This window comes from Lepidothrix coronata, unplaced genomic scaffold (genome assembly GCF_001604755.1).
Source record: "Lepidothrix coronata isolate B3197 unplaced genomic scaffold, Lepidothrix_coronata-1.0 Scaffold223, whole genome shotgun sequence".
Classification (NCBI taxonomy): Eukaryota; Metazoa; Chordata; class Aves; order Passeriformes; family Pipridae; genus Lepidothrix; species Lepidothrix coronata.
Window position 1 is genome coordinate 1,129,371 of NW_016690403.1, and position 27,115 is coordinate 1,156,485.

Genomic DNA, 27,115 nt, shown 5'->3' on the forward strand with positions numbered 1-27,115 from the left:
TAATTAATATACAATTACTTACTCTAAATTGATACATGCTAATATGTTTAACACAGTCAGCAGCTGAGGTGTGAGTCCTGAGATGAAAAAATATGAGAATATTGAGATCACTGAAAAGTACATGAAATTAAGTAAAAGATGAAGAATTTGAAGTCAACAAGCACATGGTTTGAACTAATTGCACTTAAAAAGACCACCATCCAGATCTTGACAATTCTATTGACTAAAAATCCTAAATTAAATGCAGCATGCAAATCTGTCTGGAAGAGATTTGGATCTCTGCAAGTCTGTCAGATTCCTGCCAGCAATATAGATGAAAAATTGCCTTATCCAATCGGGTTTTAACAAGAAATGAAAAGACATTTATTTCAGAATAAGGGACGACTGAGTAACCTACAATTAGTTCACTTTTGGATATTTTTTCTCCTGAGGGCAATTCTCAGTAAATATGTGTTCAACAGCATTCCCTACAAAATCAGGTTTTATTTATATTCAGATTTGGATGCAGATGAGCCTCTCGGGCTACAGAGAATGCCAAGTGAACAGCAGCAACCAGTTCCGATCAATTATTTTTTCCAGCATCGCATGAAAATTGATGACTTTTTAAAAAAAGTGTTATTTAAATACTTTTATTTGCTGGAAAAAATCTGTAACATGAAGATTACAGCTGTAACTTTCCTTTAGCTATCTGAAAGTTCTTTGTGATCTGGATAGACAGGTTGTGCATTTTCTTCTCAGACCGGCTGTTTACCCACGGCATATGTGGGAGGTGCACTGAATGTTGCTTCAGATGTGAACAGTAGAGTATAAACAGATTTTGCTTTTAAAAAACCCCCACTTATTTATGAGCCTTGACAGCAGGCAGTGTAGTTTTCAAAATTTTAATGATTTCAGTAAGAACAAACTATTGGCTCACAAAACACATGGCAGTATTACTATCCACCAGATTTAAAAATATCCCAAAAGAGAATTTAAAACCCACAGCAAGTCTTCTGTGATTAATCCAGTAACTAAAGATTGTACTCTGGGTGTTAGTTAACAGCTTCACTTTGAATTAACTGAGAAAGACAGAGAGAGAGAAAAAAACATAAGTTCGTTATTTCTTTTTTCCCTGTTTTTAATAAGGAACTTAGCATGAAGAGTCTTGAAAGAAACCTGTGGAGTTCTTTGTAACTTCTTACCCTGCTAAGTATTTATAGTTATTAATGAGCTCTATAAATCCTCACCATTACTTTCTACTGTGACTTTTGTGAACATTAAGCAGAGATTTAGGTCTAACGTAGACATAGTAACCCTATCAGAAACTGTTTTACAAATTTAAAGGTAATTACAAAAAATTTTTCCTCCAAAATGCAAAAGGAAAATTTTTTCATAGATTATTATATTGCCTTAACTGTACCCACTCCTAATTCATACAGAAAAAATGATTTTCGATTTATTGCTTTTCTTCAATTGCAAATTGATTATTAAACATAAATTGCATGTTGGTTTTTTTCATACTAGTAAATGGCTTCTATAATAAATGTTTTCTTCAGAATATTCTTAAAGGATAAAAATTGCTCATCTTCTCTGCTTAATTAATATCTAAGCACGTGTTGGAAAAGATACTGCCAGCTCATGGTGGTCTATCAATCTTTCAAAGACCACTGAAGTCAAAGGAAAAATCCACGTTCTTATGATCAGCTCAGAGTTTTCGATCAGCCTTATGAAGCGACTCGAAGGTTTCAACGGGTTAAGAGGTTAATCTAATGAAAAGTGAAGAGACAGATAGGACACAAAAAAACCCCACCCCAAGAACCCATAAAAAACCACCCCAACCAAACCCCAAGAACAGAACAAAAGAAAAAAGAAGTGGATTTGTTTTGAATGCTGTATCTATAATATAGTGTTGTTCACCTCTGAAATCTTCCCCAGCTTCACTCAGTGTTTGTGTTCCCCAGTGTCACTCAGTGCCTCTGGCTGTCAGTGTGGGCAGAGAGAGCCTCCTGAGAGGGCTCCCTGTGCTCCCCAGGGGGCTACCACCAACTGCAAGAGTATTACAGGCACAGTCAGATCTGCAATACTTTTGGGAGTCTCTTGGGAATTCTGAATGCTTTGAACATGCTTAAAGTATTCTGTAGAAGATGGTTCTTAATTTAGTTTTGATATCTCAAGAAACAGGCACATCATCTACATCTTTTGTCAGACTTTAACACAAGGTTTATTTTACCAGATGAACAGTCATTCCTAGATGAACAGTCATTCTTACCTGGATCAACTATCATTAAATTTAAAATAAGATTCATGTAAATTTGCCTAAAGAGACAGAAAGATCACAACCATAAAATTAAGTGTATAAAGTAAAAAGATTTTTCAACATGCGCAAGTTGTGCAGGAAAAAGTTCCAGGTGGGGTTTTGCCTTGGAATGATGCAGAGTATAAGTAAAAGCAAAACACTTTTAGGGGTTTTGTAATGTATTAAATTTGAAAAAATCTTTATTTTTACCTTATATGCACAAGCTGCAGGAATTCCTAACAACCTACTACCAGAGCACTTAAACACTGGTTTAAGACACTGGATTAAATAGAGCTGAGCTGACAAGGAAACAGCACCCAAAAGTACCCAAGAAGTGTCTATAACCTACTGAGACTGCACAAGAAAATGGATGGAGAGGATGGAGATTTCCTGCTGTAGTATGCTTTGGAATCTGAGACATATATTTAAGGCCTATCTGTGTAGGTGGATGCAACATTTACTGTAGTTGTCATTGACAAAGTTAGTCCTATCAAATGATAAAACAAACATGGGGTAACATTCTTTATCTGTGAAGGATTATATGAATGATATTAGAGAAATCAGTATATCTACTGCTTCAATATGAAAATATACTGATAGCACAAGATCTTATTTTATATTTACAAATCCCTTTTTTCCCTTTAAAAAAATCTCATAGTCCTGTACACATCCAAACTCTAAAATCACATTTTTCTAAATTCTAAAATTAAAGTTTTTATTATAACTAAACATGCATTTGGGGAAAAAAACCCACCTAAGTTCAAACTAAGTTCTCCAAATTCTGAACTATATGGCACAATTCCCTGTCTACCTATTTCTACATTCTTCTAACCTTTCAGAATTTATATATCGGAAAGATCTGGGTAAATGTACAAGCATCTGGGAGGCTACCTGAAAAATGAATAACTTTCTATAAAATTTCATAAATCACAGTTTACTCGGTGTGAAGGCAATCATAAAAGATGAAACTGGAACGTATTTCAGGAAGGTGTCTCATCTACCCTCCCACTGCAAAACTCGCTAACTAATTTTTTGCAGCCCTCCAAGTTATTTCAAAAGAAGAATTAATTTTCACAGATGTAAGTTTTCTTAATGTGAGTTTCCTTTCCCCAAGTATTGAAACTGTAAAGGAAACAGTCAGGCAGAATACTTTTTTGCTCCTATATGGATAGCTCTAAAGAATCGTTCAGATTCTGGAAAGTTCTGACTTCTTGCCCCATGAGGAGCTGGAAGATTAGGGAGGTTATGGCAAACCAGTTTTATGTGCAATAAGCAAAGGGCAAATTTAGAAGTTGATTTTAAACATTCCAAGAATAAATCAGCATTTAACTCAGGTAGTCTCATCTTGAGAGGTAAAGCACCAAATGCAACCTTGGCCTAAGACCAATTTGGGGGAGAAAAATTCCTTAGGGAAGAAATGATAGATTGGTCCTATACAGAACTTGCAGGGCTGCAAATTATGCATCTCCCTGCCTGGTATCTTTTAAAGCTCTTAGTAAGACTATAATGTGCTTTTGTTCTTCTCGACTAATTCCTAATCTTCTTCTGGAAAGCAAAGATAATCAATCTACTTTTCTCAGCCAGCAACAGGAGACAGTACTCTTTAGTCACAGCATGTGTCTTCTCCTCCAGAGACTTTGAGCTGACTGTCCTAATTATTGGAGTCCACTGAAGTCAATGAACTATGATAATTTACATCAGTCGAGCACTGTTCTTTTATTTCAAATTATGATACAGGAGTGAACCAGGGATCAGTCTGGCTGTGCTGGCTGGATAAGTAACGAGAAGGAAAGATGAGCTGAAAGATGAACATCATAGCCTTGATGTACATGTTCTTGATTAATGAAGAGCTATTACATATTTACCAGGTAAATAGAGGAATACGTGAAAGGAAACAAAATGACAGAGAGAAGGGAGAGGATAGGAACTTTTTATTGACTAGTGCACAGTGAAATTCAGCTATTTGCAAAACTTTCAGCTAAGAATACCCATTTATATATGTAACTCCAGGATACTAATCCCACAAAGTCCAGCAATATCATTACTGCAGGATATAGTCCAAGCATGTGCTTCCAAGAACTTGTAACTCCACTCTGTGGGCTTGAGAAAGTCACCAAAAACAGCATGAGCAGATAATTATCCAAGACTGTGCAAGAACAGAGTTCCTTGTGCTGATTACCCAGTAGGAATCATCCTAATCATATGACAGACAGTACTGATCAGATCATTGCAGGCCTGCACAAAAGAAAAAAAATCACCGCTGATTGAATAGCAGAAGCAGGACACAATAGAGATGATTAAACGGATGGTGGTAGACATGGGCCTGCAGGAATAGCAACTCACACATCAGAATCTTTGACTAGCAGAAGCTGTGAAAGTAAAAATAGATGCTAAAGAACAGCTGATAAGAAATCAGAAAGAAAAGAGGATTTTGTTGGATAAGTGGAATGTGATCAGGACAGACTGAAATTAAACATGAAAAAACCAAGAAAGGAGAAAAAGGAAAGATATTCACTTATTTAGAACAGTCTCAAAGTATAACTAGATGATATATGAAATATATAACTACACGACCAGATGATCTGTGCAAAAAAGAATTATCCTACAGCTACTCACAATAGGATTACACCATGGAAAGGATACCTTTGCAAAAACAGCTGATCAGACAGCTGGAACTCGGCAACAGGTGGCCATGCAGCTGTTTGCTTAGTGAGACAGTAAGAACTCAGCAAGTATAACTGTGGGGCAGCTGAGTATTAAACATCAGAATTAGGCAGCAAGAAATGATCTGAGGGCTCCAGAGCCAGGCAATATGAATAGAAAAGTGCAAATCATAAACACGATGGAAAAGAAAGCAATTCATTTTAGAAACAACAGGACCTGACAACAACAGGGCAGGGGAGTGGGATCAGACAGCTGACTGGACATGGCTGAGATCAGACAGCATATGCAGCCCATCAGCCAGAAAAAGGATCCAAAACCAGGAGCAGTTCTTTGGCAAGAAGCACAATAACCCAACAGAAGCAATAAATCAGATTTGACAAGGTGAGTGGAGTCTCCTGCACTAAAAATGGTCTGGAAATGCATGTTGCTGTGGAGCAGTGCAAGCATCACCAGCTAATGTTAAGCCCCAGTAACAGACCCCGTGTGGAACCTGGCACACCTTCCCCTGTCGTGGTCCGGGGTCCCTCCCTGGTGCGGGTTTGCGGGAATGCCAAGGGAAGGGGCTGGATCTGTGGGAGCATACACTACAATATGATGACTATAATCCTTCACCAAGGCAAGGTATCTGTCATTTTCTTTCACTGCTGTTTCAAGCTCCACTGGTTTGAGAGGATTATGAGTAATGATTAAATCCAGCAGTCTCTTTTTTCTGTACAAAGCACCAGCATTTGCCTTTTGTATCTTCTTCCTGCGGTCGGCAAAGTTCTGTCTTAAGCTGCAGCACAGTCAAACCTTCAGTAAAATATATTAGCAAGGTGTTGAGGGAACAGAGCAGATTATAGGTCATTGTCTCAAGGTATCATCTGGCCTAGTGCACTAGCACAGCTTGGGACACTGACAAAGAAATAGCCCCAATACATCACTGATGCCTTAAGTATATATGACTGCTATTCATTTCAGCTTTCCTTGGCTTATTCTCCCTGTACTCTTGCCAATTTCTGATCACTGTTTCTGTTTCTATAAATCACTGGGATGCCAGGAAACATTACAAAAATCCTAGAGAAGTGAAATGGCATTTTTCATTTTGTCCTCCACTCTCCCCTCTTTCCCCACAAATCCCATAGTTATGCCTGTATAAAGGATTTCTCAGACCTTTTTATTTAATCTTTGAAGGTCTGTGACAGCACCACCAGCCTAATCCTTCAAGATAGTGGTTAGCAAAATTTAGAGACCAGTTCTTTCACCAAAAGTTGGTGTAGCAAGCACTATTGCCCAGCTCAGCACTGTTTAACTACTGCGGACAAGAACAGAAGGATGTTTAAACCCACATTGTTCTTATACTACCTATATTGACCTCTGTCAGTGATGGAGTTCCTCATGACAATTTTTTTTACAGTGAATTTTATGCTTTTCTTGATTGTCCATCAGTGACTTGCAATCACATTAAAACCACCATATCTGCTCACAAAATCTTATCACTGATTTTGTCTGTTCTTGTTTTGCTCTCCCACATTTCTTTTCTTTAAAATGTTTTCCCCCTCCCCCAGAAAGTCTCCTACATGAGTTCAGCAGATGAAAGCTCATGGGATCAACTGCACTAAATTTTTCATGAGGTTTCTCAGCCCTTTGACTCTTCATGCTGTTAACAATTAAAGCACTAATTTGCAGGCCAAACAGAGAGTCTTCCCTGGCCTCTCCTCATAGAAGTGAGTCTACGACACCTTCATTTTCCTCCATGTATATGTATATTTTGAAGTCAGAGATAACTCAGGATCTCATTTAGGTCCTCCCATCAGTGTTCTCACCTGATACCTCTAATCTGAACATAATTCTGCTGCTAACCCGTGCTATTGGAGGCTGCCTGAAGTTTTAGGCAGAAGCCCAGGACATAGCTTTCAGTCATACTGACAACCTGACCACTGTGCCATGTGACTGGAAGAAAAATAATAGAGGTACTGGTAGCTCTCAAATGTCTCCCATATTTGCCTCTGTGGCACAAGCATGTTTGGTCTCTGCCTTCTCCGGTTCAGCACTGAAATCATTCAAGGTTTATCTATGCTAATCAAGCATACTTCTACCTTAATCCCATTTTTCACCCCCCCCGAAATTACACAGTTTTTGCCCAGGTGGCCTGGCCATGGAACCTGTCCCACAGGTTTGTGTGGGGACACAGGCCAATCTGGGAGCTCCCTTGGTACTGGGTAAGACATATCCTTACAGGCTGAGACAGAAAGGGCTCCTTTTCTCAACTACATGGCTCTATGCACCATTAGATCCTGGGATATGCAGTGCAGAGCTCTGGAGTTCCTTCTCTTTGTCTGAAAGAAACCTTGGATCAGATGTGTGGGAGGAATGTAAATTTTAGTGATGTTCCTTTAGTTAGAACTGTGTCTGCTAAGTGGCAAGTCACCAGCTGCAGCATGTTATCACTTTTCCAGCTTCATTCACAGACCAGCCTGACCACACGGTCTGCAATGTTGGATTTGGAGCAGGGAAGAAGTCACAGTACAGATCCACAGGTGTGAGAAAACACTGCTGAGTGTGTGGTAGAAGCTGGTGTATGAGGTCTGATTTGAGAGACTTGCTGCCACATTTTTAAGGCCAGCCCTGCAGTACACAGGTATCCTATGAGTATGGAAGTCCTATAGAGAGAAAACCATATAGAAGGTACTGGAAAACCGTGACACTAAAGCAATTCATTCTGCCATCATTATTGCAAAGAAAGTAGGTGCTTGAATCCATCAATTCTAGATTCCTCTTAACGTGTATGTCACTACACTCTGACTCAGGAGGACAGGGCTGCAGGCTCCACTAGGTCTAGCCTAGGTCAGGGTCCCTGCCACCCTCCCAGCAGCACCAGCAGCAGGAATTGTGCTCACACTGCCCTGCCACAGGCTCACAGTCTGGCAGCTGAGCAAGAGCCCATCAGCACTGCTTTGTATCCACTGGGCTGTGTGTCTGTGTGCACAGGATCTTTTCTGTCATCTCTTTCTACAGCGTAATTTGGCTTCAAAAATTCCAGCAGAATCTGGGAACTTAGCAGCGATCCATTTCCTTGATTTATGATAAGGCAAGATCTTAAATCCTTCTTAATTTTACTGCCACTAATGCAGCCTTCACATTGTGTTTAACAAATAAACTAATGTGTGTACATAAAGAATAAAGTTATTTTCTGCTAAATAAGTAGATTTTAGTTTCCAAGTTAATGGGTAAATGTAAACAGCAGCTGCCTAGATATCATCCTTTACAGCATGAATAGAACCATCAGCGTATTGAAACTAGAGGGACAAAGAATATTTGCTTCAACTGCCTTGTTGTTCTCTTCAGAAAAAAAATCCTTTTGAAGTATGCAGCTACAAAGCAGCTATTTAACAACAACAACAACAAAAAGGTGTCATTTTCTACAGCTTTAGGAAAAGGGGGAGAAAAGTAACAGCTACAATAATAGGATGTGATATATTATAAATTTCAGGAAGAATCAATCCCTCAAAGGAGGAGAAAACGAATGTATATAAAAGGTCTCCATTCCACAGAAAAAGGAAAGATGCCTTTGGAAATACCTAAACTGTTATTTTTTCTTTAAAAAAATCTTTTCTGTGTTTTGTGTTTTATCTGTTTTGAAGAGATACTTTCATTGTTTACAATATTCCAACCTTCACCAAAATGCCATCATTTACATTTGCAGAACCCACACTCACTCACAGCCAAAGTCAGTTCCATGGGTACAAACTCAAATCATCCCCCTCTACATGGCCCTTATAGAGCCACCTTCTGATAAGTCCTTGTTCCCTTCAGATAAAGGCAAAATGTACATCTTCTAGGTTACTGTAGGAAAAACTAAATGCTACTTTTTTTTTTCTTTGTCCATATCCCTTTCTATTTGTCAACAACTGTATGCAGGTAAAATAACTGCACAAGATTTCTCCTTACTAAGCACCAAAAACTCCAGCACTGTTCTGTAGATAATCAATTCTGAAGTTATATAAAACTAAGTTCAGCCTCTGTAATAGTAGATTTGCACAGCTGTAAATCAGAGAACAACCAGCTCTAAGATTTTCACAGTTCTGAGGTTTTGCCTGGTTCAAGCTATTGATTTTGTCCTTGGTACTATAATTATTGGTAAGAAGAGCAAATACTTTGAAAACATGTCAGCAATCATATAATACAGAAATGGAAAAGACTGTTTTCCAACAGCAGCCCTTTTCCTGAGCAGTACTTTTCAGGGCAATTTCAAAGGACTTTCTTATTAGATACCCATATCACTTGTATTAATATACTCTTGTTTTATATGTCCATAGTACTCCTGTGACAAACAGATGTGTCTTCCATGAAGTCACCATTCACACCACTTTTGTAAATTTAGCATGTCTGTATCTGTGGTTGAAACTGTTTTAAAATTCAATTTGACCTCTGAGGGATTATGAACTCACATATTCAGACATTTATCTCATGTTGTGGCTGAAATGTATCTATGTCATTTTTAGGTATCTCCTCTGTATGAAAAAGTATATTGTGGAATACATTTAATACACCCCTGATATTCAGAGTGATTATATTTCTTAGTATGCAGAAACATTTCTCATTTACTTTAACAACTAAAAACCCCTCGAAAATAAGTTGTATTTATCCCTAATTCAGACACTACTGCATTAGCTATGGATGACAGATCAGGATATGTAAATTTATTAGATATGTTAATAACTCATACCTTGGCTGATGGAAAATTTGGAGTATTACAATGTAGATGAGGCTTGCCCAAAACACTTAGAGGAAAGGATAAAGAAACTCATCCTCAACATGCTGTTTGCCCTCATTATAATTGTTAAAATAATAGCATTATAATCTGAAACATTTTCTCTCTGAAAGGAAAAAATTGTAATTAACTTACATGAAGTAAAATCTCATTAAATTAATTAAATGAAAAGAAAAATTAATTTGAAGGGAAAAACAAATGAGGAACAAACTTTATTAAATACAGTAGAACTATTAATATTCATTTCAGTGAAATGAATATAATTAGAAATAGTTAGCAAGCAAGAAGGTAGAAATCTGCTCTCTCTGCACAATGGAGGAACTGTTCCATGATACTCTCTGTAAAATATGGCTTCACACATTTCATTGCAAATAGCCTTCTGATACAGAGTGTATTATAGGTTTTAGTTTCAAAATAGACTGCTAGTAGTTCTTCAAGTAGGAGATTTAAATTCCAGTATGAGTTCTATCTCAAGAAAATGGTTCCACGCTAGATTAAAATAAAATATGAACAGCTATTATTAATGGACCTCCATAAAGTGCTCTGCTTTATAGACTACTCTGTGCTAGCCAGTCCCCAGTGTAAATGTTTTCTAATTTAAGTAAGGCAGGAGCAAGCAGAAACGGAGTTCTGTCCTCAATCTTCACTCCCAAACCGAACACCTCCAGAATGAAGCTGTATGAACTGATTCAGACACCTCTGCTACCATAACTACAGGGATCAGAAACTCAGCCATCATGGAAAACCAAAGTACAATACAAGCCACAGGTCTATGGTTCCACCTAACGACAACATCACATGACTTATTTTGCCTGAGAGAGCACATTGAAGTGAGGGCAGTTCACCCCCCAGGCTGTGCCTGCAGATGGACAGTTTGAACACACCCAGTCCCGCAAGGAGTGGGAGGTCGGGGCTTCACAGTGCCACTGCTCCCACTGTAGCCTCTTCCCCTCCGTGGAAGCAGCTCTAACAAGCTGCCCTTCAGCACGAAGCACGTGTGTCACACCCCAGTGTCTCTGAAGCACGTGTGTCACAGCCCAGTGTCTCTGAAGCACGTGTGTCACAGCCCAGTGTCTCTGAAGCACGTGTGTCACAGCCCAGTGTCTCTGAAGCACGTGTGTCACAGCCCAGTGTCTCTGAAGCACGTGTGTCACACCCCAGTGTCTATGAAGCACGTGTCACACCCCAGTGTCCGCGGCACTGAGTGAAGAGCTCCGCTCATGCTGCTGTGTGGACAAACTGGAGTTTGAATATACTTGTGAGTCATGTTTGCTATCCACTAGTTTGTATCTCCTTTCCTTTTTGGTCTATTAAGGTGAGCTATAGAAAGCAGAATCATGGGAAGAAAGGAAGGAAAGGAGAAACTGAAAGCTCCATTCTCTTGTTTCTAAGATTGAGGACAGCTTCTGCACTCATCTGAGCACTACACTAAGCTTCATGGTTACAAAATATATTATTTAGGTATAGGCAGAAAAATTTTAAGTATCTAGATTGAGAAATTGCTCTTATATAGCATGGTAGTCAACAGTATATTCCAGTATATTTTATCCCAGAACTTCAAACATACTTACAACTGACTCTTTTTCTTCGTTTCTGTCTTCTGAATAACTTCCTTGACTTTAAAAAGGTTACTTGAGAAAGAAGCAAGCAATATCGGATTATCTATTTAACAGATTTTACTAGTGTTGATATTATACTTTTAAATCAACAGGTTTTATTCTTCTATTTATGTTTTAAAGAGATATGTAAGCAATAATACTGCAAAAATATTTAAACACACATAGTAAATAAAATAGCAACATCTCCTTCTCTGTGATCTTTTTTAAGAATAAACTTGAAATATTTCCCCAGAAGTTTGTGATGCAGGAAAAACACCTCTTATAAGAATGTTGGTTTTTCAGGTGGATTGAGGTAACACGACAAATTCCAGTAAATCTAAGATTTTACAAGAATTCTCTGAGTCAAATAACCTTAAGTTCCAGCAGCATCTTATAATGTGTGAGTGCACTATCCATCAAAACCACTCTGCATATCTGGAGATGCTGATATTGTCAAATTGGGCTGACAAGAAAATCAGAGTTCTGTGGAGCTTACCTTTGCTGGGCACTGAGGAGCATCCTGCCCCTGCACTCCTAGGGGAGTGAGCACAGGGTGAGAGAAACAGCTCAATACAAGTGGGAGGTTGAAACACAGATGCTCTGCTGCTGCTGCTGACACATATCTGGAAGAGATAAGCCTTGAATCAGGTTCATGTTGTTGTCAGGTATAATGATAGGAGAATAACTCTACAGATTAGAAAAGAGAGAGGATCTACTTGAGAAAGAAAAAAAGGTATTTCACCACACGGAAGTATTGCAGCAAAAGGACAGAAAAGACAGATTTATACATCATGCTTCAAGAAGGGTGTTATTTATCCAGACCCCAAGCTTGCCTGTAGGGAAGCTGGATTGTGCTTATATGCAGAAACCTCTGGTTTAGCACAAATGACATTCTGCAATGTACTCCCATTTTCAGATAATGATAAAAATGGGAATGTCAGAAATATGAGGAAAGGTTTGTGTGCTAAGAAGCTTGAACTGACCTAATGAAGAGTTCACGAGACTGACATAGGCAATAAATCTGCTGTTAGAATGGCACAAATAATGGAACAGGCAGTTCAACAATTATACTACACTATGAGTTTTCTTTGGGCAGTGCATAAAAAAGAAACACTTGGACTGACTTCTGTCACTGGAATAGAATATAGGAAAGGGAAATATTTTGATGACTGTAGAGTCAGCTTGTAGCACCTCTAAAAGAAGGAGCTTTCAATTGCATCTAGGTAGAAGCTGAAGCTGAGTCTCTAAAATATTAGTGGAAACACATTTGATGAGCAGTGAAATGTGGCAGTGATGCATTCATCTGGATAGTTGTTTTCACTGAAGCACTATCACAGCAGGACAGAAGATGGTGCAATATTTTCCTGCCAAATCTGAACAAGGAATAACTTCAATACTTGTGAACGAGCCTGGATTTTTGTCATCTGTTTTACTTCTGTCACTTGTACAGTCGTTTCTGCTTGTCTTTGCTGATATTTATAGCCCTGTGCACTGTTCCAAATCCCCGCTGCTTTTTGACTGCTCTGGCCAAATTTGTTCAAATTCTCTTTGCAACAGGAGGATTCCTAGGTTTAATAGGCTTTTAATGACTATTAGTTGCTTTGCTCAGGGACTCCCCGAGGGTCATGTTCCACAGTGGAGAAGTGCATGCTTTGAAAAATGGAGCACAAAACGTAAACAAGGAGAGAGCGAGAATGTAAAATTTGGAATTCCTGCACATTCGTTTTTTCAACAGAAAAGCAAAAAAAAATTATGTGTGAGAGATACCTTAGGAGTTTGCATGTTTGAGTTTTTTTAAAAAATTATTCACCATCCTTGCTTTTATGCGGGCTACACTGCACCCGGTGTAAATAAGCTTATTATCTTTGCTTTAGCATTTTAAGATTATAGGATAATCTAGAAGATGCAGCAAGAAAATACTTTCATATGTTCCATCTCTTACCTAAGAAGGATCTTGCCAGACATTTATTGATTTGTGCTTCAGTTTTATGCTCACTAATCTGTCCTGCTACCTATAATTGAAAACATCTTATGTCCCTTTTCCATATCCCCATCCCATTATATGAGAATATGTGTGTGCATCATTTAAATTTGTAAATGGTTTATGTACTTATGCCTGAAGACATTCTAGGATGTTGCTCATATAAACAATTTGAAAGCAATTCACAAGTGATGATATTAGCACACACAGAGGTATATGTTTCAATGGGAATGCAGGCAAGCAAAGAGACATAGATACATATATCACAGACAAAATCAAGAAATTAAACATTATCTTATCTTAAAAAAAAAAACAGCTACAAAGGCTGCTATGCTACTGGGAGGAGAAGGAAGGGCTGCCCTGACTCAGGTAAACTCTCTGGGGTGTAATGTATATAATACTTGCAAAGTAGTATTATGGAACCACAGATGAGAAAATTAGGAAATGGTATTGATTGCAGTTGTCATGTCTTCTCTAAACCATTTGGATATTCTCAGCAGCATTCCCAAGGTGTATGCTAAATTAAATATATAGAAGCACATTACAAAATCCACATGATGGTGCTTCAACAGACTTATTGGCAATTAAGTTAGAGATGCACTTGTTTTTCACGGAATCTACAGCTTTAGCTCCAGAAAACAGTGACTATCTTGCAAACCGGACTGAAGGACATTATGGGGTCACGTTTTAATGTCTGAATCTAATTTTCAGGGGAAAAATACCCTTCTACACATTTTGCAGCACCCTAGTATTTTCTCCACAGTGTCCTTTGCATTCATGTGAGATGACGTGTGTTGCTGTAATGAGATGAAGTGTGTTGCTGTAAGAGCTCCCTCCATTCCCATGGTAGTTCAGCAGCCTACACACACAAATGGCAGAAGGAAACCAGTGCCTGTCAGTTTGTAGCCTAGAAAAATCTGACTGAGATTTCATTTGCTATCACCAAAAGAATTTTTAGCCTAAAGATGACAGCTGTCTCTGGCATGAAGAAACAGCCCTCTCTCTTCAAATACGGGCAGCTGAGGCTTATCCAGGAAATGTCAGAAGGAGTGACATGTTCAGTGCCAAGTGCCCTGAAAAGGACATGATTTAACCAACTTAACCCATTCTAAATACAGAGTTTGAAGAAAGATCTTTTCACTTTCCAAGTTCTTGAAAGCAAAACTAAGCCACGGGTTTTTAAATCTATTTGACCTTTGCATCTGTGTAACAGATTCGTTACGTTTTCCCTTATCGTTAACATGAGGGAAACATATACTAATCTTCCCATTGCCTCTTTTCCTCAAGGAAAAGTCTCCACTTACTCATTAATTTGATACAGAAATGAATTTCCTGTGCCAAGAAATTATTCTTGCTAGCATACTATATAAATTTCTCCGCAATCACAAGGCTGTAAAGCCAACCAACTAGAGAAAAATCATTTTGCATCATCAAATATTGATTAAGCTAATGAAAATTTTGACAAACAGCTATATGATGGCATGAGATTAACTGCCTTATGTGGTTTTGCTAGATATTTTTCCTTTGTAATTAAAAGTGAGTTTATATGTCACAGAAAATTATAAGAAGAAATGAAGTGGAATTAAATTAATTTTATATTAGACTCGAAAATGCAAATGATACCCTTTTGATATAAATTATAGTCTTTTTCCAGGACCATCTTTGGTACTTCAGAAGCAAAATGAAGTTACAATTTTACAGGCAATTTTAATAGACCAACTATTAGTATTAAGATAGTATCTGTAGCACTAGACAAAAACTGAGTCTCTTCTGTGCTTCAGAAATTCTTTCTTATATTCTATATATGTGCTCAGATTAAGAGGATTTTAGAAACATCCAAAACAAACAGACACAAAACTGCACTGGCAGTGTTAATAAGAAAAATACTGTGATAATTAGAATGGTTCTCATACTAAATTTCTTTTTCCCTTTTTCTCAAAAGTTACCACTCTTGCAAGAAACTACAAGGAGTTCTATACTGATCAAAAAGATGAATTTGCAGTGTAAAATTCCAGCAATAAAAATGATTATGTCCCCCCAGTTAGTAGGCAATTATCTTCCATGTGTTTTTGCAAATTGAGGGGCTTAGCACTAAGGGAAAGTGGAGAAATGTACTTTTGCATGATCTAGTTTCAGGCATAATCCCATGGGAAGTCATGGCCTCCTATAACATTTTCTAATACTTGTTTTGCAACATATGGTTTGTGAGCATTCAGAAGAAAACAGTATGACCTCCAAATAAATGCCATTTTTAAGAAGGACCATGTGTGCAATTAGAAGATTCTCAGAAGAGTTAAGAGGGGTTTAAAAGCTACTCCAGTACCTTTGGGCTGGAATCCCTAGCACAGATTGAACCAGAAGATAATCTTGATTAACAGTACCTTGGAGGCAGGGAGAGAGAGAAAGCACTGGTGATGCTCAGCAGCACTGCTGCAAGGCCTGCTGGCCAAAGCCCAACAAGAGAGCAAGCTACACTCAATTCTTAGGTGTGACAAATATTTCTCCCTAAGACACTCTTTTGGGATTATGTATAAAGATTTCAGTTCTTGCTGCCCTCAATAAGGCTCTTTGTGCCATTGGCAGAATATTCTGGGAACTGCATGGCCTATAAAAGGCTCCGTCACAACTACTGGAGTTCAAGAAACTTCTGGTGCATGTGCAGCACCCTCCATCATTGCCTCCTCCAAAGGTCAGTAAGATTACTTGGATTATTGGATGACTAAAGAGAGGGAAGGAGAACGAACATTTACAGTCATTCTCAATACAAGTAGAATGGTACCATCTAGAGAACATAAATCACTTTATAACTTATTATAATCCAATATAAAATTAATTTTATTCAGTCAGAAAATAGTCCAAATATTGGACTTAAAAGTCTCTTCTTTGCTGTAAGGTTCAAATACCTCCTAGGAGTGCTTACCACCTATGAATAACTTTTTTATTTTTCATCTTATTTCCAAATGGAGATAAAAAAATCTGGACTCAGTCCAGAGCTGAATTTCACTGTTTTACATTATATCTCAGCCTCCTCCCATGGATAGCTCCTCCAGGAAAGTATTATCCTCAGCCCAGGCCATGTGGTGCTGTTTTCTGGGTACTGTCCCCCTTCCTCTCATGTAACTCATCTAGGAGAGTGAATTTACAGCCCATGTGAACAACTCTGCAAACTATTTATCCTGAGACTGGTTTCAGCATGCCTGAAGGATAACCTGTAACTAACATCTTTCCAGTTGAAAGAACACTTTGGTCTCCATTTCTATTTACTTTTTTACCCTGTGCAGTAAATCTGCCATAGGAATAGAAATTACTCTTATACCAGATAATTTCTGTGATGGCTATTTGCCCACTGAAACTAGACTTATTTGCTTATTTACAAAGTGTTTCAGAGGTATCAGAATTCTGAACAAACCCAGTCAACACTGACTTGCGCTGGCAGTGAAGCAGTGGCCAAACATGACAGCTCCATATTCGCTGCAGTGAAAGAATTTTTGAGTATCATTATATCACTCTTTCTGAATGTCTTCATGTATCTCAGTGAATCTAAGAAAAATGACATTCAAGCTTTCAAAAAGGCTTATTTTATTCTGAAACAGACTCTGTGAACACATCACTGAAGATACACGTTTCTTCTGGTTCCCTGATTCAGTTATCAAATTTACTCAAGTGAGAGCTGAAATAAATGCTTTTGCCTTTTCATCTAAATGCCAGTCAGGAGACAGCAGATTGTACTCACAATCTGAATTATTTGTGAGTGCAATTTTGTGAAGATTGCTGTTGTATGGGCAGCTATAGGCCTGATTTTAAAAAGAATCTTTTTTGGAAGAATCGGAGTAGCACTCCAGCGTATGTCTAATCTGAAAGCTATCCTCCCCTCTCCTTAACTCATTTGAGCATATGACTCAAGTTGGCTCTTGATGAAATGTCTTCTTGATCTTCTTAAAGAAATACTTCCACATAAAATCCCCTTATTGTTCTTCTAGAGTATGTTGTAATCTTACTTTTTATTACCACTTGATTATTACATGCATCAAATCTTTTGATGGTGTTACACTGGAAACACTAGAAGCCCTCCACAACTTTATCTAAAGGTAAGAAGCAATAACTATGTAAAGTTTCACATAAATTAAATTCCAAACAAAATCCCAACATTCTCAAAGAATTTTCCAAAGTGGTTTTCTTCACTTCCTCAACAATACGATGTTGATTTTTTTATAAGCCAGACAGGAACTATGCTCTACATGAATTTGGCCAGTCTGTAATGAATAAATTTTTTTATATTTTCTACAGCACTTCATTATCTAGGCAAAGAACCAGCACTTCTGTTTCATCCTGCAACTTCATTGCACAGAGCCATTTCCCCAAGTCTCATACGCCCCCACAGCAGTCCCTGAAAGCTCATCTCCTACCTTCTTGCAGCTGCTGCTGTTATCACTGAGTCACTGACAAATTGTATCATGGTAAATTGAGTTTTTATCATATTTCATTTAATTCTGGAGCAGTTTCTTTGGAAGGAAACATTTTTCACATCTTGCTAAAGCATGCCTTCTGCAGAGTAGAACTCCTATACTGAATCACAAACTGACTGCATCAGCAAGCACTGGACTTGCTCAGCACAGTATAAGCACATAGCATAATGTTACTTTAGCAAAATTTCATACTCCACATTATAATAATTGCCATTTTTATACAAAGCAAACCATTAGCCACATACAGATTAAAGCCATCTTAAGCCTTCCACAGGAAAAAAGATTTATTTTGGTATACAGGTGTTAGTATTTTTTCTAAACTGGACTATTGCTACAGTCTTGTATGTGCTGCACAACTTTCCTTCTGACTTTCTCTATTATCCCCAGGTGAAACACAAATGTGTCAGCTCTACGAGCCTCTTTTACTGCCTTTCTGAGGACAGAGAATAAGATATATTAGACCCATGGTATTAACACAAGAAGATGACAAAAAAGAAAATAAATTCTCTCTCATTATGGTCCACCAGGTCCATCCAGCCCATACACACTTCAGTCAGGGGCAAAACAGAAACATCAATTGTTCTGAACTCAAATTTGTTCTTTGGGGAAATGTGATGAAACTGCTGAATGCCTTTATTTTCTTTTGGTAATTACAAAATCTTAACCGTGAAGCAGACCCACACCCACCTTTCCAGTTCATTAAAATGGTTTTAGAGGGAAGAGTGTATCTGGAAAACAGCTACAGTTGAGTAGCTCTTAGCAAGGAAAAAATGTCATCCTGAGTCAAGCAGGAAGGTGGGGATATGCAGGCAAGGCACTCATCTGCTTGGATGGCAAGGTGAAAGACCACCTTCCTATGCCTTAGGTGAGGCTTAGAAAATGGCTGAGGGTTTATAGACTATGCATCACAGATGGGATTGTCTTAGAAACTAAAATCCTAGTTTGAAAAATTTGGGATTGCTCCAAACTAACTTCTAACACTGGAGGAGGGTGGGAAGAACCACATATATGAAAAAAGGAAACTGCTACACACAGTCAGGAGCCCTCCTGAACCTGGACAACCAGTGTTCAACCCACTCCCACCCCAAATATTCTAAGTAACTAATTCTGCTCATGACCAAATTTTTGTAGATAATTTTTTTCATACAGACAGATTACAGAAGCTTTTTCTCAGAACTAAAATTTCACTTCTGAGAAAAAGACAACTTTCATTGGGAAAAAAAACATGCAAGAAAACATCAGCAAGGTCACACAACTACAGGTGGCTATTGGATTTGATATAAAGTTAAGATCATGAGGCTTTGAGAGGAACCCAAGCTGACAAAATTATGATTTAAAAACAGAATCACAAAATGGTTGAGGTTGGTGTGACCTCTGGAGTTGCCCTACACCACGTGTTCAGGCAGGAACAGCACCACACCACCAGAGTGGTGTCCAGCTGGGTTTCAGTATCTCCACTGACCAAGACACTGCAACCTCTCCAGACCAACGCATTCCAAAAGTGAACAGTGAATTAGGGACAATTGTAGAAACAAAGATGGCATTATAGCATGAAGAAGACTAACAGAACTTTTTGTAATTAACAAAGAGAGAAAAGGTAGTATAGAAGTGATAGAGGGAGAGTACATACACACCATTAAGTTATTGTTTTGACAAAGTGACTTTTCTCTCCTCAGGGACATTTTATATATTTACATAATTAGGGAACAGTCTGTCTGGGACTTGAAGAAAACAGGTTTTCCTACAATGGGAAGGAAATCAGACATTTCTCTCGCTGGGATTGTGCCAAAATGAAATAACCTGACTATTTTTAAAGAAAGTGACATGACACAACATAAAATTGTATTGTGCACCTTTGCCGATGTCCCAACACAGAATCCCCACACAAGTCCATTCATTCCCATTATGTCAGCACTCTGAAAGCAGAACTCAGGTAGGGGCAGACGACTCTCTTTCTCTCTGATACTCTCTACGAGCTCCGAAATCACTGTCACTGTCTGCTAAGGAAAACTGTATTTGACACTACTGAGTTGCATGACAGGTCACTACAGAATTTATTCCCCACACATTCAGTATTTGCCAGTGGAAACACCTTTACTTCTCTTTGCCAAGTCTATTAATGTGAAGGGTTAGTGTCCTGACACAAGGCAATGATACTACATGGACTTTAAACATTAAATTAAATGTTACAGTACATTACACCAGCTGAAATGACATGTCCTGCTTCTGTCTTAAAAAGTGACATATTTTGTAAAGTGTGGCTCTGCTGAGAAGTTACTTTACAGAACTGGTATCAGGTTTCTACATGACATTGTGATGATTGACTTGCATCATATTTCTCAAGTTACAGATAATTTCTTTTCTCTCAACTTCCACCTTCATTTTAACTGACAATCACAAAATTTTTTCTTGAAAGCTGAGACTGAGGCAGAGATGTGTCAAGCCCTCACCTGCTGCCACCACCCCCCCCACAGCTCAGCTGCAGCTGGGCAAGTCCTTCCTGCAGTTCCACAGCTACAGCTCAGGATAATGTGGGGCTGAACAGGAGCATTTTAACAGCAATTTAGAAACATATTTGTAAAGACAACAGTCTAGTGAGGCTGTATTATTTATAATCAACCAAGTGCCCTAATAACCCTCACTGCACGATTCAGTAACAGCTTCTGCTCTGACTTGCAACTCCACAGAAGTTTATTCCTCATGTTTGGTCAATGAGGAAGCTGGAGGTAATTTGAGAAAGTTGTTTTCTAGGAATTTTTCAAACTCTGCTACCTAGTGCTCATTTCTGTTGGCAATGACCAAGCCAGAAAGAGCATCCATCTGAAACTTCCGTACATTCAGAGGCTTTGAATGTGCACATAGAATTATTTTATTAAAGGTTACTAACTAGAATATTTCTACCGATTAAGGTCATACACCACTTCACCCAGTGAGTGTATCAGTATGCCAATAGCAGGATTACAGATTCTGTTGTGATCACACAGATGAACTGGTCAGTATTTTCAGCAATAAAATGATAGCTCTGCCGGTTTCCTCTCTGCCATGACTCAGAAAGGGATCACAACCTGACAATGCAGTCCTCTTAAAAGGGACAGTTCAGCATTTGCCTGCCATTTTAAAATTGTAATTGGTTTTATTAATGATGTCTTCCTCAGCTCTCACTATGATCTCTGTAAATCAGTGCAATTCAGCTGAATTTAAAGGGTTAAATCAGCATCAAACCAATACAGCAATGAGCCAAAAAGCCCTTGCAATCACCACAGCTCCAAGTCAGCTGTAACAGCCTACCAGAAATGTGTTCCCATATTAACATTCTAAATAAATATTTGACCTTGTCAAGTCTCATAACTAAATGCAGTCTAGGCTATACTTTAATTGATGTATACAACCGATTTTCTACACAAGCTTTTGCTTTTTTTTTTTGTACAGAGAAGTCGAGATTGTAATTGATTAAACAATAATCTGAAAGCAGAACAAGGCTTGGCAGGACCAACAGAGTTTAGAGAAGCCAATGGGCTGTGGATGGATTTTTAAGCGTACTGAAAAGCATGAGTTGAATGTCAAATTAACACACCTTTAATGTAATTTCTGACCTGGAAAAATCAGAGAGAAAGAGAACACCAGTAAATTAGTACTTTCTTTGCTGCTGATGGCAGGGTTTTATACTTCTGTGGGGGTTAATAAGGTTGGTAATTTAATACATTTGGTTACTACACAGATGTAGAACAAAGACTGTTCTATTACCAAAAACACAGCAACTGGAGAAACATCAATAATATTGATAATAACACTATTAAACTCTTTCAATATCAGTGGTGAGACACCAGCACTGTGCAAGTCTAGTACAGTGGGTTCCTGTTCTTCCTTCTGCCTTCAGAGAGACACAGAAGGGTACCTGGCACACAACTAACCCACTGCTAATGATCAAAAATGTCCAGCCTCCTCCAGCCTGGAAAGTACACTTGGACCCACCCAGTGAGTGGGTATTTTATGGCCAAACTCAGGCAGCTTAGACCTAGTCAGTGTTTCAGTCTTCAAGACTTAATGACAAACTTAATGAGATTACTCTAACCTTTCAATTTAATCTTTTTTCTTCTTCAAACTCCCATGCATACATAAATTTTCTTGTCAAAATCACAGAGAGTACCTTCTCATTAAAAGTTGAGACAACACAGGGATCCATTCATTTGGAATGAAAGAGTAATGTTACATTTGCAGTAGAGCTTATTCAATAACTGAAATGGAAAAAGAAATCATGCATTCTGCTCATGGGAAGTGAGAGGAGCAATGATTTCTAAAATGTAGATTTTTGATTACTGAATTAATTGATGTAGGAAACTGTCACGTTTAAAGAATACAAAATTTTCTCTTAAAATACAATCCTCATTTTAAATTGTTATTTGCTGAATAATATTGAAAGCTGCTGCAATACACCTAATTAATGAGCCATATATATTTGAACATCTGTATTTTACTCTTCATTTATTTTCTTGCTCATCCACTTGGAGAAAAAACACTTGAAAATATTTAAATGAATATCCAGTCAGTAGCTAAACAGCAGTTGTCTGGTAAAGGGTCACCTATTATATGTATGGTTTTCAGCTGAATGACCTTCTAATAACACCAACTTTCTGTCTGCTCAGCTCATAAATACAATATAGTTCAGATTCCAAGGTATGTAAAATTCAATTCACCTGCCTCAGACTGGGATATGATTGATTTTGTTCAAATGCTACACCAGGAGATGCTCTGGATAAACTGATAAACTAAATATTGGTCATAGCTGGTTACTTCAAATGATACATTTGGTGAAACAACTTCCCGTTCATTGCCTTCATTGCTACTATATAGGAGATAACTGCAGACTCTTCTTGCCACTCCAGTCTTATCATTCTAGACCACAAATTCTTTAAGAAAGAAATGTAGTTTTTAATTATAATACACATAGTGGCTTTTGGGTTGTTTGTTGGGGAGTTTTCTTCTGTTTTCTCCACGGAGTTACTCTGCACCCTTTTTCAGAGTTACTGGGCACATATAACAGTTTGCTGTCTTGGTGGAGACAGATTCTGACACTGGCAACTTAAGTCACACTGCCAATCTCTGCAGCAGTCTCTTACTGACCTGCCTCACTGACATTTAAAATGCAGTAAAGAACGGAAAAATGCTTGGCAAATATATCCCAGAAGTATTAGAAATGTTTACAGATAATAAAATAAATTAGCCATTGTGGTAGTGTCAAAGAAGAGGAGAACAAAGTGGCTTTACTGATATGAAACAGAGCTTTAGTATTCACAGTGCCAAACCAAACATGTGTTAAGAAAGAAGAAATTTAACAAACAAATTGAGTCACATTTTACAAGCATATAATCCTGAACTCTATGTTTAACAGTGTTATGACAGTCTGACTATCATAAATGCAATGCAATACGTGAATGTACTTAAGGACCATTGAAATAAAGATCAAAACATGCTATTTACATTATATTTCCGTACTTACTAAATTCAGCAGGCACATGCATATTTTACATGTTTCAATGAAAGCCTGACATCTCTCATTTAATTTCTTCTAAGCCTGCAGTAATGAAATTTTTCAGTCACTGAGGGACTGCACTGCAATACCATAAAAGTTTGGAAAATAACTACCAAGAGAATGTAGTCAGTTATCTAACAGCTAACGGGAAATGAACACATTCTCTCACTCCCGATCAAGAAAATCAAGATTTTTCCATACTGACCTTCAGCGAAGGACTCAGCAGTCATTAAACCATCACATAAAATATGTCAGTCCCTTCAGACCTCTTGATATGACACCAGACAAACACTGTCCTTGGAAAGAAAATGTACTGAATTTTCAGTCTTCAACCCCCCAAAAACCCCACCAATTTCTTGGTCCTCCTTGGACTTGTCAATCATCTGGGAACTTCTGGCAGACAAAGTGATGGACCAAAAAAAAGAACCAATTCACAGTAGTACAACAAAACTCAAATCTTTGCCACACAGAAATAGACCTGAACCGTAATGTGCCTCTCCTTTAATCATGTGCTACAGCACTGTCTTTGTTACTTGACAGCTAAAAGTCCTGGGAAGCAGGTTCCTTCTACCAATGCCTTACCACACAAACACATAGACAGGCATTAAAATTACTGCCTCTGTCCCTCAGCCTGTGGCATCAATCTGTCTGTGCACACTGAGATTGACTTTCCCCACAATTTCGTAATGGACACTTGTGTACATTACCCAAACGAATATAATCATAAGCATGAAATATTACTCTGATATCCATTTGCATTCCTGGAGTAAAGGTTATCTTGTCGCAAGATACAATCTGTTTTTCAGATCTTTATAATTTAACTGTAATATTCATGGTAGTCTGAAGCTGACATACAGATCTTTGCAGGAAAAAGTTTTATCCATTTTCATAAGCTATAGGAGTTTAAGAACCAAAAGAGCTGACATGTTCTATGCAATAGTTTATCACTTTGAAATACTTCTTTGAAATCCCTTGTATTTGGGGACTTGAGGAAAAAAGCCAGGACATAACAGCAGTTTATTCTACTGCCCTTGAAAAGCTCATGTCCAGCTGCTGCATTATGAAGCACAAAGGAAATCCTAGCCCATTAAGTAAATGTCAAAACTCTCACAATAACTGTGTTTGCAAGTCCAAGCTATCAGCAAGCACTGTAGCCTTGTCTGTTCGTTTGCCTAGTGCCTCTGTGCCACATCAAGTCATGGTTTGTGTTATGCACTACTTTCCACAGAAATATAAAAAAGAATAAAGAGTTCTATTTTCCTGAAGTTCTCATTGGAGAAAAGTATCTTTTCATAACAACAAAAGGAAAAAAACTTTGTCTTAAAATATTCATCTTAAATGTAAGTTAATACTTTAAAAAGAAATTTCATCCTACAAACTCTGTTTCTCATGAAATAAGTCATTATATTTTTCATCTCCCTTGATTTCCAATCACGTATCTCAGCCACATTTGTCTGTAAAAGGATAGTGAGGGGTTTAATTCATTCCCAGACCATAGCAAGTAGTTTGCAGTTTCCAGAGTTGTGAAAGTACAGCTTGGAAAACCGTAGAACTAATATGAAACCTCCCATGGGAAGGTGAGGAAACAAAGAAGATTTAAGTATTAATATACACTGCTTCAGTCCCATTCTGTCCTATCACTTGTTTGCATAGATACAGGAAGATCATCCAGCTGTAAATTACATAGCAAACTGACTTTCCAGGCATCACTCAACAGCACTCAGAGTGATACTGTATGATCACCTGTGTCAGGGCACACCAAATCTCACCATGGCTCAAAAGCCACACCAACATATTCTAGGAAATGTTCTTCTCCCATATGCTGGGAGAGCAGGAATGAGAGCATACAAAGAACAAAAATTTTGAAAAAGAAGACATTTTGTAGAGGTTCTTTAAAGATTCTTACAATCTTTATAGCTTTTACAGTTCTCACTGAGTTTATTTTACCACAAAGCAATTCTGAAAAAAAACAATCTCAGCTATCAGGTAAGGAAATGGAAAGAATGACCAATCACACAGCCTATGGAATACTTCTTGTAGCTATCAAAAGCATAAACCTAATATAGTAGTTCCGGCAGATCAAAAGTCACTCTCAAAGTTAACTATTTCAAACTGGACTCTGTAAAAGACTTTCATATTAACTCTGCAAGTGCTTAATAAACTGATTGCTCACAATGACTATGTAGCAGTAGAAAAAGAAGCATTTTATAAATGCACCTTACTTTTTTTTTTTTTTTTTTATCTGCAGGGAATAGCCAAGACTGTCTAGTTTGAATGAAACAAAAGAGGGATTATGAGATGTGATTTCTAGAAACGGGAATCAAAGCCAACTTTTGAGAGGGGCAAAAGGTGTTACAGAACTTTTGTTCATCTTACAGAGACAATTTTGAGTTAGAAAAAAATAAACAATACAGGGGAATCTGCTGGCAGTCTCCAATTCCAACCTCTTTTCAGCAGCTGATATCTGCAGTATTTAGATATCTGGCAATATTCCAGTAGGGCTTGCCTGCTGAAGACACGGTTTGAATGGTTTTCCAGAATTAACCAGTAAACCACGTTCTACCCAAGTCACACCTTGATGTGATGTAAAATCGACATGTCAGGGGTTCATCATTAAAAAAAAAACAACAAAACAATGACAACAACAAAAACCCCTAGAAAATAAGATACTGTTTTGAAAGATAGGACTGTACTAATAGCAAGATTCCTGCATTTCAAATGCTCTCAACTAAATAAAAGCTAAAAAAAATAATAAATTTTTGCTACTTCACGATTCTGTTCACTCCGATAGTATTTGGGACCTCACGTCTCAGAAAGCCCAGTACATGTTGTTTATTTTCTTATTGTCTCTGCAGGAGCTCAAGGATATGCCAAAGGAAAGGACTTTTTTTCTTTTGTTAGGATCCTAGGTTTGGATTGGTTTTGTTGTAGCTTTCCTCTTCTTACAGTCCTGTTGTCTATGGCCCTTGCTGAAGGCTGGATGCTGGCATTGATGGAGCATAGTTCCAGTATTACAAGGTAACTTTAATACTATTTGAGACATGAAAATTCTTCAGGTTTTTTTTTCTTCATTTTCTTTCTGTTTCTAAGAATAAATGACAGCTCATATTGTGCGTAGGTTCCTGCTCATGACAGTCCAGGCTGCTAACAGATTGCTAATCTGATAACTAGTCTATCAAAAGATCTCGAGGAGACAATTTTCTCTTGCTTTGCAACTACAATTTGGGAAACTTATTTCCCTGTATTGAACCATTAATAATATAAATTACTGCCATGGTATCTAAAAAGATAGTGTTCCTTAAATCAGTTCCACACATTCCAAAAGTAGTCAATCTGCTTCCTCACAACCTCAAGCCAAGGATCAGAATGTACTGCATTATAATACAGGGAAGTCTATGTGAGAAGGAAACAAACCACAGCAATTTATGCTCAAAAGAAGTAAACATGAGCCAGGAAGTTGACAGGTGAAAGCAATATGGTACTGACAACAGTTCTGTCTACTGGACATACATTTAGTGCCATATTTGGCAGACTGACAGATACAGACAGAGGAGCCCATACAGAGACAGTGACTGCAGATAGGAAAAAAACACTAAGAAATTAATAGTTCTCGACTGGTTTAATACCATGGGAATATTATTCTTGAATTCAGTTTGTATTATAAAGCACATTATCAGGTCTAACAAGGCAGAGAAACTTCTAATAAGCCTTTTCATCAGTTATCTTTTTTATGTGAACATAGAGAGAAGTTACTTCCCACAAAAACATAATTATTCCTCAGTGTTGAAAGAGGCTACCACATAGTTTCTTTTCATGCAAGCGCAGAAGAGTTTGATGATAAAATCATC

At 37.9% G+C, this 27,115-nt stretch overlaps 3 long non-coding RNA genes across 3 annotated transcripts in view; 1 reads left to right on the top strand and 2 right to left on the bottom strand.

Moving 5' to 3' along the window:
- The window catches only part of LOC108506627, an 81,563-nt gene that overhangs the window by 13,338 nt on the left and 41,110 nt on the right, over positions 1 to 27,115 (bottom strand). Inside the window, exon 2 of the long non-coding RNA XR_001877820.1 lies at positions 11,787 to 11,913. This is a non-coding gene — a long non-coding RNA (uncharacterized LOC108506627). The remainder of the gene's footprint in view (positions 1 to 11,786; positions 11,914 to 27,115) is intronic.
- Positions 20 to 11,319, bottom strand: LOC108506629. Its single transcript, XR_001877821.1, has 3 exons — positions 11,264 to 11,319; positions 9,648 to 9,798; positions 20 to 77 (listed from the first exon to the last, which is right to left on the bottom strand). It is a non-coding gene; the product is annotated as an uncharacterized LOC108506629 (long non-coding RNA).
- On the top strand, positions 10,689 to 18,234 carry LOC108506626. The gene is made up of 4 exons (XR_001877819.1): positions 10,689 to 10,950; positions 15,855 to 15,960; positions 17,559 to 17,728; positions 18,125 to 18,234. It is a non-coding gene; the product is annotated as an uncharacterized LOC108506626 (long non-coding RNA).